The 7,412-nt window shown below is 45.6% G+C and overlaps 1 long non-coding RNA gene across 2 annotated transcripts; it reads right to left on the bottom strand.

The window, feature by feature from the left end:
- Positions 1–84: 84 nt before the first annotated feature.
- Positions 85–6,202, bottom strand: LOC138111977 (uncharacterized). 2 transcript variants are annotated; one of them, XR_011151515.1, is made up of 4 exons: positions 5,824–6,202; positions 5,443–5,529; positions 4,789–4,899; positions 85–1,893 (listed from the first exon to the last, which is right to left on the bottom strand). It is a non-coding gene; the product is annotated as an uncharacterized lncRNA (long non-coding RNA). The 2 variants fall into 2 exon arrangements; XR_011151516.1 differs by lacking the exon at positions 85–1,893 and adding an exon at positions 2,413–4,164.
- Positions 6,203–7,412: the final 1,210 nt, after the last annotated feature.

The following is a 7,412-nucleotide window of genomic DNA, read 5'->3' on the forward strand; positions in this document are numbered from 1 at the left end:
CCTGCATGTTTCAACACCTCACTGAATCCAGCTAGGAAAAAAAAAAAAAAAAAAGAGCAAATGCTGGATTTTCTCTCCCTCTTTATTTGCATTAAAATTTTTCATACTATTTATAAGCATGAATCCCTACAATTGACAGGAAGTGGAAATTAATAGACTATATGCACACATGCCAAAAAAACATTTCAACTGCTGCTAAAGAAGGTCACAAAAATTACTACAATTTTCTTCTCAGAGTAGTCAGCTAGGAGTAACTCCATTGTGGAAACTTGAGCTACATGGAAAAAGATGTTTGATCCAATTCAACTGTAAGGGAATAAAAATAAATCTGTCCTAAGCAGCATCTGTCAGCAGAAATGACACTGGAAACTCTTGCAAGAAGAGTAAAAGCCCATAATAAGAAACAACAATCTAAACCATGACATTGTATGTGAGCAGGATGAAAATCCATCAGGCTATTACCAGCCTCCACATAATCCCCACTCTATCACAACGTAGATATGCTTTTAATTAAATTGAGATGGTCACATTTTGTACTGCTGGAAATCCAGCTAATTAAGTGAATTGTTAGAAACTGTTTCAGAGCTCACTGGGAAAAAAAAATTATAAACTACATTCACCTTCCATTTCTGGATTTCATCATTGTAACAGAGCACTGAAAAGCCCAAAATTGGGTTTTAAAACTGTACTGTTCAATTTTATCACACTCAAAATATGACCAGCTATGAGCAGCACAATTAGAGACACCCAGACGGCTCAGTACTCATCTCAGTAGCTTGACACCTTCAGAGTGATCACACTTAAATGATGATTTCTGCCAGTTTCCCTTGAGGCTCTTCACTGCCCACCTCCCAGCACAGGCCTGACACCAGTCACTCCCAGTTTTCACATTTGCAAAGTAGAACAGAAATCGCAATGGGAAAACCCCTCTCCTGCCCTCCCCAGGCTGCTGTTCCTGTACCAGACACCCGAGCCACACTTGCCCACTCCTGAAATGCTGTGGTTTATACCCAATTTAGGAGAAGGAATTGCTGCCTGATGCTGTAAGTGCTACATCCCACCCAGCTGTCCCAAATGCACAGCTCCTGGCCGTGCCACAGCCTCCCCTAAATCCCCCAGGAGAGAGCCCTCCTGACTGTCCTGTGTACTCACACATGCCAGCAGAACAAAAGAAGCACCTAAATCCCTGCAAGATCAGGGCCTGCCATCACTCTGAATAATCCCTACTCAATTTCAAGTCAATTATTATTCCTACACCTGCATCACATGGTTTTAATCTTCTTTTTTTCCCAAAAAAGTTCCGTTTTGACCAAAAAGCAACAGCTTTAGCTGGAAGCACTCACTGTAAAGGTAAATTTATCTGTTGTGACTCCAACAGGTCATCAGGTCTGGGCCACAGAGGTGGAATTTAATTTCTATTCTGGAGATCTCAAGCCTTTGGTATCAGATAGAGCTAAAGGGATCACAGGGAAGCTGGACAGAAAAGCAGCTTTCCGAGCAGCACAATAATAAGCATGCTTTGAATTCCCATGAGAGTGCTGTTTCAGAGCAAGTTCCAAATTTTCTTCTTTCTTGGTAGCATCCTAGCAGATGATGATTTTTTAAGAGTGGATGGTTATTTAGTAAAGCAAATGCAGAAATGACACAGAATCACCTTGTCTCCTGTAAAACACTCCCTGTGTGGTAGAACAGTGCCAGTTCAAATCCTTTTCTCCCATTCATCACTCACAGCACCTGCTTGTTATTTATGCTCTTCTACATTAATCTAGGGCAGGTTTTAAATTAATACTCTTCTTCATCAATACCTATGGAATGAAGATGGTTTTCCTTTGCAAAGAAAAACCTTTGCAACACCAACACAATGTCCCTCTTCAGCACAGACCTGCTGTTCACCTGAAATGGACAGCAAACAGAATATGAAGTGAGAGATGGGGAGAAAAAAGAAATGGAGAGTCAGACAGACCTCGGGCTCCAAGGGCTCTTCCAGCCTGAGGATCAGGTGTCCCATGGCTGGAGCAGCCTGCAAGGCTGGCTCAGCACGTTTTCCTCCTGCAGCCAGGGAAGGACATCGATTGAGCTCTGCGAGGCATCGCAGGAACAGCGTGTATCACGCTGACAAACTTCTAAGGAAATGTGCAGCAAACACTCTGGTACCTGTCTGGATAAATCAAAGAGCACAAGGAGCCATCCCAGCTGCTCTTGCCAGCACAGAGTAGGTTAATATGAAAGTATTTTGTCTGCAGCTACACAAGGGATGCGTCCGCCTGCCTGGTGCAACAAGTGTCACACCAAGGGGAGCTTCGTGCTCTGGTCCCCAGTTTGCTTTCCCTGATGAAGGGCACTTCCCACAGGTGGAACACACCTGTGTCCCAAGGGTGGCTGGAGACTTGGAAATGTTTGCAAATCCTTGGGTCTGAGGAGACATCCTGTTCTCCTGGTCCCCAGGAGACCCAGCAATTCCCGGGGATGTCACAAACTCACCGTGCATCCCTTGGCAGGCTGCTATTTTAGCTCACACCTGAAATGAGCAAATATTCTTCTCTTCACCTATATATCCAATATGTTTTAGATAGCAACAAGCCTCTCCCTAGTGAACCTACAGCTGCCCACATTGTGCCTAGACTTGGAAGGTATCTAAGGGTTTCTATCATACTGTTCGTAAGGCCTGGGGGACAGAAAGGGTTAACAACTAACTCAGATCCTCTAGGGAAAACAGAAGGCACCAGAAAAGCCAGTTCAACTCATTTTACCCAAAGGGAAAAAAGAAGGTTTAGTAGGCCCTCTATAAAATGTCAGAGAGAAAAGCTTTATTTTCCCACAGGGAAAACATACTCATTAACAAATTAGGTGAAAGCTGAGTGAGATGTAAAAGGTCTGAAACAGCTGCATTCCTCAACGCCTTTAAATGGCCTGTCTTCACACACTTCATTTATTTTGGACAGCAGCACTGCCCATGCCAATTTGGAAGCAAAGGGGACTGTGAAAATACCTGGGGATGAATGTATTTTTAATGTTAATAAGCAAATCTTAATTGATCTGAGCAACACTATTTGGGTTTTAGAGAACAACCACCTCGGGATCCTCCCAAACACATGCTCATCTGGGTTCCTCGTTTTCCTCAAAGCACTGTTGAGCAAACCTTCACAACTCTACCTGAGTGGAAACAGAGTTCAGGGGAGCTACTCTGGTATTTATGAGTTGGGTAAATGCCCACTGAAGGCAGGCCAAAGCAATCACAGCATTTAATTATTCCTGACAAGTCACAGGGAAAAAAAAAAAGAGGAAAAAAAATAACACCTTTTTAATGAAGGGCACTGTGACAAGTGCGTTTTCTCCACAGCCTGCAGATACCAAAAATATAAAAAAAATATTCCCTATAGTATCTTGGATAGTATGGGGAAAATTAACTCATATTCCACTTCAGAGACTGACCATAAAAGCCAAATGCCATAACCTGTTCAAGGGAAACTGCAAAGACAGCAAGGAGGAGGGAGGAAGATCCAAATGGAGGGATGGAGCTGTAACAAAAGGGATCTCAGGCTGGGTTCCTGCTTGGCTGGGATGAGCATGGAAATGAGATGAAGTGCAGGAGCACAAGACAGCAGAGCTGGGCACAGACTCTTCCATCATAGCTAAACTAACAGCATTCATCAGCAGACCACGGGTGAAGGGCTGGAGTGACAGAAACAGGACGGCGTTAACAGTTCATTATGTGTGGTAAAAGTACAGAACCATCAAGGCAAGGGGATTGGAGCTTCTGCTGACATCTGGCAGCGTTTTGGGGAAGTTTAGCTTCTCCTGAGGTCCTCGTTGATTCAGGAGCCCTGATTTGCTGACGTAAATTGGAGGAACAGGTAATGAGAACTGACTAATCACCGAGCTGTATGCCCTGCAGTCTCATTCCAGTGTCAATCATTATATCCTGCTGATCACTCAGGCAAAACTCAGTTTTAGGGGGAATTCAGTGACTGGTCAGCACTCTTCCTTGACTCATTGTATTTGCATTTAATTGTACAATGAGCTGATAAAAACTGTGGTGGTGTCACAGCTCAGCTGACACAGCAGTGAAGGCATCGCAGTACATGCTCTAATTCCTGGAGAGCTTGCACTGAAGGTCTGGACGTGCTAATGTCACTGCTCGTGTCTTCAATGTGACTGTGACCCCTGCAAACTGAATTAACAGAGCTCTGCCAGCATCTGCTGCGTGCACACCTCTCCTTTTCCGTGCAAACATGCAGGACTGCTATCACTATACTGTTTTTCCAGATAAGGCTTAAAGGATCAGTATTTAATTGCAGCAGTGAGTTCAAGGCATGAGACACGGTGTTTGCATTAGAGAGATTTGTCACAAAACTTGGAGGGAAACAGAAGCACTCGGATGATCCATCACACCCTCACCTCATTTAAATGCAATTCAATTTAGCCAGACCCTTTGGCACAAAAGTGGGAAAGATGACTTGACAAAAAGCACGGAAGAACACTTCTGACCCCAGGTGTCAGATGGATTTGTGTGTGACATTCACGGAGGAGCTGTCCAAGAAAGCCTGCAGCCATTCATTGCTAGGCTGCAATTAAGGTGGCAGCCAATGTTTAAAACCTTCCTCATCCCATTCCCCCCTTTTCCGGCCACATTTTAAATACAACACAGAATAAAAAGTAAAAATAGGCTGCTGTGCTCTGCCCCACGTGAGACTGGGCCAGGATGGCACAGATGGGAAAATTAAATTAACTGTACAGTTTTCAAGTCACCATTCAGCCTTTCAGTTGAGACAGATGACTTTTACTTACAGTGCTTCTTCCTCTGGCATTCAGTGGAGGATTTGGCAATCCTCTCTGGGTCTGGTTCTCAGCAATTCTCTGACATGGGAGCAGTTAGTGTCTCCATTGCACATAATAGAGCTGTAGAAGCCAGAAAAAAATCGTTCTAACCAGTTTAGCCCCTTTCCATTTGACAGAAGTGATTTTCTTTCCTGATCCAAAAGCCAACGCACCCTGGTCTCTGCCAGTGAGCATGGCAGGCACACATATTAGCACACAAATGCTCAGAGTCCACTAATGTTTGCAAAAAGTATCAAATTCCCCCATTATTGCCTTTTCAGGGCATCAGAGAGCCCCAGTCTAACCAGGGCAAAGAGGCAGCCTTAGCACCGGCTGATTTGGGCTGCATCATCTGACAGAGGGAGGGGCACACAGCACTAGGGGGTAAATGGGAAGTTACAGCCCTTCCCATCACCCAGTCAACCTGGAAAATTAAACTGGATTCTGGCTCAACTTCCAGTCATTGTAACCTCACTTCTGCCAGAGGGTTACTCCTGATTTACACAGGGCAAGTTAGACCCAGATATCAACGCTAATGGACCTGATTCTGTTCATGTTTATTTTACACCAGCACAACCTAATGATGATGCTAAATAATTCACAATTAAAAGTCAAATTACTCACTATTACTCGGTGAGTAGTCATAGCAACCTCTTTCCTTCCCTGGCAATAAATCCAGTATCTGCTGACACTGCCAAGCATTGATCAGGTCTAGAATGGAGTATTATGGGACAGGTAAGTATGAGAGAGTGATGGTCACGCTTGTCAGACCAAAGGCAGTCCAGCATCTCTCTCTGAGTTGCCTTTTGGGCTGCAGGCATTTCTCGAGACCTTTTCCAGCTCCATGCAGACCCTCTGCTCCCACCGACCTCATGGCAGTTCAGCTACTCCTCTCCCTGACCCCCCCTGGGGTCCCCCTCAGCACCTCACTCTATTTACATCCCTGACATGATGGGAATCAAGGAACAGGACCAAAACAAGGCTAAACCACACAGAAGGAACAACCTCTGCAACAAGACTTGGATTTTGCTGTTGACAGAGGAGTGCTGGCTCCTGGAGGAATTAGAAAGTGCGGAATCTGGAGACATCTTGTGCATAATATATTGGGGTTTTTTTCCCTGGAACACGGTCCAGCTCTCAGTTGCTCTTCTATGTGCTCCAAAGGCAGAGCTTTAACACTGCAGGCAGCGAGGGCATCGGGAGATGGAAGCTACACCTGAGGCAAGCTACACTCTTCTGAGACAATTACAGCTGTAAAGGTTTAGCATAAAGTTCAGGAGAGCAGAAAGGAGAACACTGTCAGTCACAAGCTTGTAATTCTGAAACTGGCTCCTAAAAAAGATAAGATAAAGCCAAACCAGATTAACCAACTTCAAAGCAAGCAGCAAGGCATTTAGGGCATGCTAGAATAGAAGGCAGCTGTGCAGAGCACTGATGAATTAAACAGGTAGAGGTTCCTTACTGACTTGCTCCATGTCCCTTCCAGGTTTTTGGAGTCTCCTGTGATTAGTCCCATCCCCTAACTAGATTACAGCATCCAGGTGATGCAGCAGTGTCTGCTACAGAAATGTTTAAGAGGCTGGTCCAGGCGTGCTAGCAGCAGCTCTGTGCAACAGTCTTCCCCAATTAGTTATCCAAGGAGGAGCGATATTGAATGACTCTTACAATGAATACACAAAGCACTTACTGTTGCGCTAATCATCAACTTTCTAAGTAAAATTAACCAATTTGCTAATTAAGACTCATGACAATTCATCATTACAGTAACTCTGCACTGCCGTGATTCATCACCCCGTCACCGGCTCCTCTCGGGGACGTGAGGAAGGGCTGCCTCCAGCGGCTCCTTCCCTGCTCCGAGCAGTCCTGCCATGAGTCACTCGGGCCGGGACCTGGATGGCTGCTGCTTTCCAAAGGGAATTTAAAAGGTGGGGGAAAAGAGAAGGGGAGGAAAAGAAGAGAGGGAGGAGGAAAAAGGGAGAGGGGAAAAAAAAAGGGAGTCAGGAAGAAAAGAGGGTGGCTGAAACCCCAGGCAGTTTGAGAGAGAAATAATATTTTTTAAAATTGGGATGGGAAAAATAGTTGCCTTTTCTAACATTATTTGACTTGGCTGATCAGAAATTAAGCAGGTAGGTCTTATGAGCTCTAAGTGGTACATTTTGAATGAACGTCTGTCCAACCTGTGACAGGGGTCAGTCTCCTGCTGAAGAAGAAAGGAGCAGAGGGGGAATGATGCCTCTGATGACTAAGAAGGAGAGACACAGGAGTTGGGAGACTGAAGGGAGAAGCCCAGGGATTCGGTGCCTCCTGCTCACTGGATCGCTGCTCTCTGGACCTCCCGCTACCTGGGCCTTCACTCCCTGGGGCTCCCCATCACTGCACCCCTCCCTCATGGAGCCTGCCCCACACTGGGCACCACAAGCAGATGCCCAGCTCAGAGGAAGAGGCTGCGAGCACAGAGCCCTCCCAAGGCACAGCCATACCTGCCCTCCCTTGGGCAGCAGCCAGAAGACCCTTCCCCTACAGCAAAGCAATCCTGAAAGCTTGAATTGCACGCACAGCGTGACTCTTGGATCCTCAGATGATCTCTCAGCTTT

The sequence above is a fragment of the Aphelocoma coerulescens genome, chromosome 5 (assembly GCF_041296385.1).
Source record: "Aphelocoma coerulescens isolate FSJ_1873_10779 chromosome 5, UR_Acoe_1.0, whole genome shotgun sequence".
In the NCBI taxonomy this organism is placed as follows: domain Eukaryota; kingdom Metazoa; phylum Chordata; class Aves; order Passeriformes; family Corvidae; genus Aphelocoma; species Aphelocoma coerulescens.